We start from the raw sequence: 10,689 nt of genomic DNA, 5'->3' as shown, positions 1-10,689 counted from the left end.
CACTGCGGCAGTTGGAAGTATGAGGTTGTCTTTAGGATTGCAATGTTTTGTTTGTCTAAAAATCAATGTGTACTGAGGCAGGGCACACTCACAGACCTGTCTCTGGGCTGCTATGAGGCACACATCTCTTTTATTTGAAACTCAGTTGGGGCCTTGTTATTTTTATGGGTGCACTAAGCCCACTCTGCAGGAAAAATGGATTTGTTGAAATAAAATGTCAAAGTTAGTGATAAACACACCCAGCAGTAAGACAAGAACATTCATATTTGTATGATTCTTTGGCTATCTCTTGCCAGACATGCTGGGAATGTTTTGCACTGACGATATTATTCAGAATTCATACAATGAAAAATATTTTTGCATTCCTTGCTGATCTCCAGCATCTTCTTTGCAGTCACTTCTCTTTTCAAGGTATTCACTTCAGCAAAGGAAGCATGTAGGGCTAGATTTACTATTTGGCACCACAAACACAAGCATATAGCAGTTGAAAGCAAACAGGCACCTTTTTGCTGTTAAATTATTTTATGTATACATTGTTTTCATTATTATATAGCAGAAAATGTATTAAAAAAAAGTGTAATCTAGTAGTAGTTAGCCACATTCATTTGGAATTGTGCTGAAGACATTTTCTAAGGGAGAGAAGGAGAATTGCCCTTTTGATCTTACAATCTAATGGGACAAGTGTAAAAATCAATAGGTAAGAAAAGTCTTTATTAACCGGTTAAAAGTATGTCCCAATTTGCTACAGCCAGGAAAAAAAATATTTTTGTTCCCAAAGCAAATAGTGATCAGAAATTCACAGTGATATTTCCTAAAAAAAAAATAATATACCCAAATGGGTGATTCCAACTCTATAGTGTGAGTATCATAAAACTCATCCAGTTAACTTCCAAACCACTTTAAACAACGTGAATTATTTTTCTTGACAAAGTTTGTTATCAAAACAGATCAGGCAAGTGGCATTGCCACCATGCTTTTTATTTAAATTATGTATCTTGCAATGGCCAAGAAGGAAAAAAAATGAAAAAATGTTTTTCCCAATAAGGACAAACCAATTTACTTGTGCTATAAAGCTGCATAGCACATTAAAAATGTAAGTATTTGATCAATTGTTATTAACTTTGGATATTTTCTTTTTTAAGTTTTACTATAATATGTTATTAGACCTCTCATGTCTTCATGAAGATTGGAAGAGAGAATAGGAAGGTTAAATGAGAAGTGACTAAAGAATGGAGTGACATTTAAATGGATTGAGTGTTTCAAATTATTTTAGAGATCAGTTGAATCTGGTAGCAAAGGAGTTAGTGGTGGTTATTTGATTGTATCATTACTGCAGCAAAACAGATCTAACAGGCTTTTAAACCCCACAACCCATGACCTCACCAACTAAAAGCCAACTCCCTTTAAACCTTAATTAAATAACCACACAATAAAGTTTTGGTTAAATGGCCCATAGGCCTTTTAATATAACAATAAATATTCAAGTAACATTTAACAAATACAAATCCTAAATAAAAACAACCTAAAATAAAAACTAAATAAATTACATAAATAACCCAAACAATAAAATAACATTTCTTCCTTATAAAACATTAAATAACCTTATTGCAACAATTTACCCAGTATCTTTAGCCTCACAGGTTCCTGTTCCTCGAAGGCACCCAGTTAAACTGGTGGTCTGCTTCACCATGATAAAAGTATATGTAAATGCCCCATCCGCAAAACCTCCCAGCTCGTGAACTACATTACCTACCTATTAACCCACAGACCACCACCAAATTTAAACAAATTAACAAAACAATGGGGACTCCACACCAACAATGGGTCCCTAAACCACCACCACATTTAACCAAAACCCAAGTAACCCTCAGGACCTCTACCCCCTATCCCGTTAAATCCAACATAACAAAAAACTTAAACCAACCCAAAAACATAAATAAAAAGACGTGGGTGGGAGGGAACAACTTTTTTCTTCTTTTCCTTTCCTAAGCTAATGACCTCCCACTTCCTGGACCTGACCTTTTATCCACTTGCCCCCTCCTTCACCTCTGCCCCCTTTACGTCACCTCTACCTAACTTCCAAGACTAAATTAACCCATTGCTTACCTGCTCCCTGTTTGCCCAGTCATGCCAGCCCTGCTCCTTTTATTTGCTCGCTTCAGGTCTGACTGGAACAACAAAGACAATCTATCCAAGAATTTTGAAGAAAGAATATGTAGAGGCTTCTCTCACTATTAATACAAAAGGGGTGGATGAATATGGAATAAAAATAAAGCTTTTTCTTTCTATGTATTGCATTTCCTGAAAATATTTTTTTAAAAATGAAATCTGTCGTTATAGTGTGATAATGTATGATGTTTGGTTAAACATTGTGAAGTCAGTTTAATAATTTTTTTATAATTTATCATGATAAATTATATAAATGATTATGTTTTTTTTTTTTTTCGAGTTTAGTCTTAGGCTTAGTCTTTATGGACTGTTCATTGCAATGGGCCAGGCCACACCAGAGCATTTCTTGATGGGCACACGTTTCTTGAAGGAAACACATCCATAAAGGAAACACACATTTGGATATAGTTTAAAATGTCCCTAACAACATGAATGCACATTTGTGGGTGTTTTCAGGCATTTGGAAAGCTTTTTTTTCTAATCAACTCTTTTTTTGTCACAAATTTTGGTTTAAACATCTTTATAAATGTTGTATTGACATTTATATGCATTTAAAATCTAAGTCATTATAGACAGCTTATCAGTATATCACCCCAGTTTTGAAAACAAAGATATTTAATGTATTTATTTAGATATTAACAGTCATTTATATGTTGTTCAGTTTGAAACTTCACCAGCCTTTTTTTGAAGAGCTTCTGTTCCCATTATTGTAGTTATTCCTATATGTGTCATTCACAGTTCTGCAGCATCCTTTTTGAGAACTGAATTCTAAAACTGAACTTCTTGTTGAAGATGAGGTCTTGCTAATGCCTTAAACTGAAAAAAGATATATTCTTTGAATTGATAATGTCTCAAACTGTGTTTGTTCTTGAAGTTATAGAATGGTTTTGCAGGTGTTAGGCCTATGATCTATCGGGACACCCATGTCCTTCCCCATCACTGACCCTGCTAAATCTAACAACATTTATATTCTTTTTCTTCTCCCCAAGATCTCAGTATGTGAAGTTACAAATTTTGGTAATGTGCTGTACTAGATTATAAACATTATAAAGTCTTAAAATGGCACACATTTGCGTAAATTGTGTGTATAGGGGAACTTTGAAGCTAAGCCATTCTCCTTAATCCCTGGTCTTCCCTAACACATGTCTATTCCAAGTACCTTGCTTCTGATTTTCCACTAAAGTGGCAGCCCTGGCTTTAGAGAAACTTTAAAGAAAGAAAAACCTAATAAAAATGTTTTGAGTTACTCTAGCTGCTGATATTCAGCATTAAAAGACCCTGTCCTGCACCAGATTTCTAGCTGCATAAAGCTGGTAAGTCAAAGTCCAAGCTGACTGAATCCACACTCACAGTCAATGGTTCAAAAGCCCCCCTGTCCTTATCCTCAGAGCTACATTTTTGTAAAATGTGTTGCTGACAGATTATCTAGCCTCTACAGTTGTTCTTAATTTGGGTGTCTCTGGGTTCACCTGCTGAATTCATAGATGAGAGAAAATGGGAACCAATGGAGTGTTAAGCTCATTTGACCTATAAAGTAGTTAATCTTACCACTTTGTTTTATTATTAGTAAAATATTAGCAATTCAGCTGCAGATATTTATTTCTAAACAATCCGACATCACAGGTTCAAAAATACATTAAAATGAACGTGTTTTCATTGATGTTGCATGCAGCTCCCATCTGTTTCATATATGACCCCTCCTCACCTGCTGAATTCAGAAATATGTAGTGGCTAAGGTGTGTGGCTTTTTATTCTTCTAGTCACAGCACTTAATATATGTGGCAAAGAATAGGGTTAAATGTGTCCTTTTCCATTTACAAGAGCCAATAAAATATAGTGGTATGTTCTCATTCCTTAGTTATGCACAGCCTTGTGTGTACTTGGCTGCTATTGTCCATTTGCAAAAGCCCCAAGTCTATTTGAGTGGTCAGATGGGACAATGGGCAAGTTCTCCTATTCACTGATGATGGCCTAGGGAATATTTCCTACTCAGTGAGCAGCGCCTTTCAGTGCCCCTTTGCCTTCCTCTGAGTGACAGCTGAATCACAGAGGAACTTTCCAACAGCAAAATCTCAGAGCCAGTGCCAAGAGAGACCTTGTTGTATTCAGAGCTCGGCACAGCTGCGGTCAGTGGGAGGTCCCCCCCATTGTCCTCTAAATACAATGACAACTGCAGAAAAAGATGCTTCTGTACATGCCTCTATAACCCAATGAAGCAGACAAGATGAATGAAAATGTCACAAATAGGGAACAAGCAGATGTGAAGCTATTTAGAGGGACTGACACAAGTACACCGAACATGCCGTCCCTGGCTTTGCCAAAGCCACAGTCTAAGAAGAAAGCACTTCACTCGTATTTAAGAGACACGCTCATGGGTTCCCAGTGCTGCTGCAGTACTATTGAGAAAGCATCTTTACCTCTGATTACTTCTTGCTCTTTATGCCTTTCTCCCCTCCTGTTGACAATGAAACCCTAGAAAGTGGTACAAAGTCTTTTTAAAGACTGGACTTTTCTATGAATTGCACTCCCTGAGAAGTTTACTTGTTTGTTAGCTTAAAATGTTTATAATCGAAGAATTTCTGACAAAAACACTCTGAGAAAACACTCTGGTGCAGAAAGAATCTTTGCAAACACAAATCTTTTCTAACAAACAGCAATTTCCTCAAATCAACTCTCTTGTATACAGTAGATTCAATAAATATATCAGTTTATGATATACTATATATTATTTAAAGCCAAATCATTAACAAAACAAAACAAAATTTGCCAGTTTGGATACTGTCTCTAATTTATTAGTTTGATTACCAAAAGTCCGGCTCTCAAACCTTAATCTTCAGACTGCTGACTTTTAGTAATAGGTTTCAGTCCAGTAGGGTCTCTATAGACATAGCAGCCCATATGGCTGCTATGAGGTCTTGCAGTGCGGGGAAGATCCAATGAAGAAGTTTAATGAAGACAATGAAACAATCCTTGTGCAAATTAAAATACCAAAGATCCTTTAAATTTATTATTTAGCTTTTAAGAAGTAGCTAAACGTGACTCCATTTGAAGTTAGTAGACAAGGGCCACTGACAGGACACCAATGATAGTTTTAGCTGTCTGTATGGGTGACATTTTTATCACTATTACCTATCCACTTTAAAAGCAAAGTTTCACTTTGCAAAGAGTATTTTCACTTATCTTCATTAATAAGAAAATTAGGTGAAAATATGAACATTTGCTTTATAAACTTAATAAAAAGAAAGAAAAAAAATTAAAAAATTTAAGGTGTACAATTGGATCACCTAGGCCATTGTAACTTCACCTCATTCAATAAGCTAATGAATTTTCACTTTACAAATTAATTTTTACTTAGCTCAGTATATGTCTTTATACACATTGTTTATCCAATCTTTGTTTTAAAAGCTTTTTGCACTTTCAGGAATGTTATATTGTATGCTCAAACTCTTTTGGTTCTGTATCTGTTTACTCCTTTCATAATATATACTCTAATAAATCTAAAACCAATTGAATAATTACTTCATAAAAAGATAAAGTATATTTGTTTAAAAGAGAAAATAACTAAATAAAATAAATTAATATTACTTCTCAAAAGGGTAAAGTGAAGACAGAAAAAAAATGTCTGTGTTAATACTCATACTTTGATGTGTAGACTTCTTGCAAGTGTTTCAGAATACATAGTCAGGTCTGTGGCTCCCTGATCTCATTTCCTGGCCCTGCTCACTCACAGTAGAGAATTCAACACAGTAACACAGCAAGAAAGAATTTGCAGTAGAGTAAAGGATAGGATGGCACTCTTTATCTTCAAGTCACTGAGGGTTGCTTTTGTAAAACAGTGGTATGGCAATGCCACATCCAAACAGCTGTAATTTTTTTAAATGCTGTGCAAACATACAGTGCATAGCAGTGTGGTTTTTATTGTGCTTTAGGCTTCGGAAACACAAGTATTCTATGTATGAGGCAAAATCTGACTGGTTCCTGCTTTCCAGATGTACTTTGAAGTATCAAGGAAACCCAATGCATAAAATTCATAGGAAATGTTAACACTTCAGTATAGAGGTATATTTACCAATGTAAAAGTATAAATTAGTATTAACATATAAAGACAAGAATAATAGAGGATGATAGAACATTCATTTCTGCAAAGAGCTCCACTGCAGAGCTCAGTGTAGGATGCTGGGATATGTCTTGGTATCCCAGCATTCCCTGGGACTTCGGGGACTGAATGACTTCTGTTACATTTATTCTGAGCAGGCCAATCAAGGCTTATATATATTACATCCAGAAGAAGACTTGGTAAAGATAGCAGCACCTGCAACTAAGCAAGAACAGGTGAGTGTAATTAAAAGACGTTGTGACCATACCATACATGGTAGAAGAAGCCAACAACTCCACATTGCCTAAAACATAGGTTAGACAGGCCTGGCCTAAATTTTGGTAATCTAGCCGGGGTAAACACTTTGTATTTAGCTTCATAGAAGCCAACATGGATAATGTGCAACGTGTGCTGCCGTAACCCACATCTGTTCCCATTGAGACCTGTCTAGCAAGTGTCCAATAATGGGTTATATACAATGGTTTGAAATGTGCTTCTGAGTGGAGCAGGGTGTGGTATATAACAAAATGATTCCTTTACTTATAGAGTCTCTGTCACATCCACCCTTAAAGGGAGTATGTATGCAACAGTTGGCCAGTAGCATATTTAAGTAGAGATTAGACAAAATGTCCCAGTTGTAGGTATATAAAAATGTAGGAGGAGAAAATTTTGTATTTTGAGCTAAGGGAAGCAAAAGATCATACCCCCAAAAGTACTGTCAGATCCTTAGCCTTGCAGAGACCCCTACACAGCCACTCAGTTACATGTGCTGGCTCCTAACCGAGGTGAAAAAAAAAGGATTGTGAACAAAGGTGGCCTAATGGAGTGCTTGGCGCCTGAGTATTTCACATCATTCCACATCCTCAAAGAGTGTTGAAATAAAAGTCTAGGTATGCCTTTTGGTAGTTGTGGGTGGTCCAGAGCAGGGTGTCTATTGCTATGAAAGACACATAGCATGCTTCCAAGCTGACCCATAGAGGCCAACTAGCGGGTGGCATGATAAGCAGATAAAGGAACCAATTGAGCTGCTCTATAATAATTCAAAACATTGGGTACTGCCGGGCAGCCTTTGGATTTGGGCAAGTGGAGAATTAATTTGGCCACCCTAGGTCTGGATCCATGTAAAATCAAGAAAGGTATGTTGCAAAGAGCAGAGAATATAAACTGAAACTGCCACTAGGAGGACTCAAAACAGATACAGGGCTGCTACTCTGCCAGACCAAGAGATCTGATATTGCTTACAAGACTCCGAGGACGCCTTCACAGAGTTAGGATTGATGCGTTATCATCATACAAGGAGTCATAAGATGCTGTAAGAAAAATCCCAATATAGGACAATTTGGTTTTAGCCTGGTTACAATTTTTTATTTCAAAGGTTTATTCCCACCTTAAAAACCTGTACAACTCATCTTTTTAGAGGTTAACTCTAAACAATGACCCTAGAATGATTCCTTTCATTCTGCCATGTGTGTTGATATCTTATATGTGTTAACTTATGACCATTTACATACAACAGTGCACCCTAGGTGTATGTAAATTGATTAGTGTGTGTATGTGGTGGGGCCTTACATTTTTTTTTTTTCTACATAACATGTTTACTGCTATAACAAAGGAGCTGTACAATATTAAAATAGTGAATCTGTTGAAATTATTGTTGAGTAAAGAATAATATGCCCTTGTCACACTTACCTGTTCCTTGCTAAAGCGCAGGCATCTCTCTCTTGCGCTTGCGGGCAGTTCCTGACTCTTGGGGTGCCTCTGATCCCAACCTTTATCAGTTTTGCTCAATCTGCTGGCCAATCAGAAAATAGCCTCTTTATCATCCCTGGCAATTTAGCTAGCTCACACCCTGCACTCAGTGTTCGTGCAACGTGTCTCCACTGGTGCCGAGCCCGTAGATCTGTTAAGCTAGTTCCTGTACATCTGTTCGCTAATTCAGTGTTTCCTCTGTCCAACTCCTGCGTTAACCCTGCGTTGTTGGTTCTCAGCCAACTTCCCTGTGCTGTTCCAGTGTTCCTGTCTGTCTATGGATATTCCTGTGTCACCTGTTCCTCCTGTTGCTTCCAGTGTCTCCTGTGTTCCCCGTGCCCACAGTGGCCCCTGTGTCACTAGTGTCTGTCTCCTGAATCCCTGGTAATTGACCCTTGGCGTGTGGCCTGACCTCTCGTGCTTGCTGCCTGCCTCAACCCCGGCCTTCCTCGACTATCCTTCTGCTTTGTGATTTGGTACTGTGTTTCCTATTACCCACCTTGGTGTGCTCAAGGACCGCAACCTGGCAGTAACCAGTGGCGCAACATCCTTACCATCAGAGGCTCAGGAGAAGACCTGGTTACTGCTTAGACTCTTGGCCTTGGCCCTTCTCAGGGCTCACACCACCTGTGTACAAGTTGTAGCACCCCCTAGTGGCCCTGTTCCAATTAGCTTGACAGACCTACTCTTAATTTCAATAGGTATGGTTCTAAAAATGTTAAATGGTAAGTTTACTTGGGCTTTACTATGAAAAATAACTATTGTTACAGTTACCTTGACATAAATATAAACCCCTCTATTATAAAATGCTTATTCCTAAAGACATAGACATTGTATTTATTGTTTTTCTAAATGCAGATGTTGAAATGGTTAAAAATGAAGCCCCTGCTCCACCCTTCTCACCTACAGAGCAGATTCTTTGCCTCTAGCCAGCATTTTGCACTCTTACTCTTATTATTTTAACTTCAGTAAAGATAGGATTAAAAAGAATGAAAGACATACTTCAAAAGAAGAAAAAGCATTCCCAAATTATTTTTTTTCTTCTCGCTTTGGTGAGATAACTCATGTTTAAACACCAGATTCCCATTTAAAAAGGGATCAAAGTCAGATCACTTACTAAAGAAACTGTTACAAAAGAGCAAAATCACTGTAGGTGAGGCATACGAAGTCAAAAGCAACCATCTTCGTTCAGGGGATGAACATATAAAATGTGATAAATAAGCACACATAGATATTGAAAAGAATTACTGATCTAAAAAATCCTACATTACAAACAAATGTTGATTTAAAAATTATTTTAAGTTTTGCCTTGTGTATTTAGCCAAACAAGTAACCATACTATAGCAAATAGTGTATCTGACAACTGTGCCCATACCATATGTTACCATATCAGTTTCCATTAGTAGCTAAAGAATGAAAATTGTTTAACAAATGCCAAAAAAAGTACTTTGCTTTTCTTTGGAGTCCTACATTTAACATTGTTCTACCTGCATCTCATATAAAAAGATGTTATACTTAGAAACACATTTAAAGCCTACATTCCCAACTGTAAAGTAAATATTTTTCCTCCTTTAAATTTTTGTATCCTCTTAGCATCATTCTTCATTATCTGATATGCATAGATGGAAACAAAGACATTAGGCCTGAACTTCTTCAGTCTTGGACAGTTCCCTTCCTTACAGGCTCCCTTCCTTCTGATTCACTGCACACTGTGAGCCACACTGTACAGTGTGATTCACTGCACACTGTTTCTCAGGGTGCACTATTAGCTACAACAATGAATTTCCTGGATAGCCCATCCCTTCCCACTGCCCTTATTTTAATTATGCAGGAAATGCTGGAAATGACTTTATGTAGCACTCTGATTCCCCCATCATCAATAAGATATTTGCAAAAAAAAATGCAAGTCTGGATAGAAATGTGTTATCAGATAAGACTACACAAGTGATACCATGGCAAATGCATGCCACAATCAAAGCAAAAGCCAGTCCAACGAAATAGTGTGTGACATTTATTTTAAAAGGAAGTGTACAATCAAGAGTTAAGGTTGCTAAAGAATCTTCTTCTCCTGAGTGTGTCAGATACTTTGCCCCCCTCTATAGTTTCACCTGCTGGCTTCTTTATTACTACAGGACACATTAGTGATGTAGGAGGTTGATGTTCACATTAGTGATGTGCAAGTGTGAGGTTTGCAGCAATCCCAGTTCTTTAACAAAAGTGAAGACTGTTTCAATTCAAACAACAAAGATCAGTTTGATTGAAATTTATTTCTCCTTTGTCCAAACAATAAAATGTACAAATATCTTTTTTAATAATTGTAGAACTAAGATAATGCTTTAAATGCATTTGGAGAAATGGAGACATGTATTTTGTAAAAAAGATGTTAAGAGCCCTAGTTTAGTGGGAACAGGTCCAATAAGTATGACAGGGAGATCTCATGACCATGGGCAGAGGTCAGCAAGTAACTTAACACCCCAGCCCTTTTTAAATAACTAATATTATCCAGTAGTATTTAGTTACATTCAAACAGATTTGTGGTACCGTGTTTCCCCGAAAATAAGACACTGTCTTATATTTTTTTGGGCTTCCAAAAACACACTAGGTCTTATTTTCAGGGTAGGTCTTATATACTTTTTTTAATGAAAAAAAACACTTACCATATTCATGTATGAATA

The sequence above is a fragment of the Pyxicephalus adspersus genome, chromosome Z (genome assembly GCF_032062135.1).
Source record: "Pyxicephalus adspersus chromosome Z, UCB_Pads_2.0, whole genome shotgun sequence".
NCBI classification, from domain to species: domain Eukaryota; kingdom Metazoa; phylum Chordata; class Amphibia; order Anura; family Pyxicephalidae; genus Pyxicephalus; species Pyxicephalus adspersus.
Note: the sequence above shows the minus strand (reverse complement) of the source record.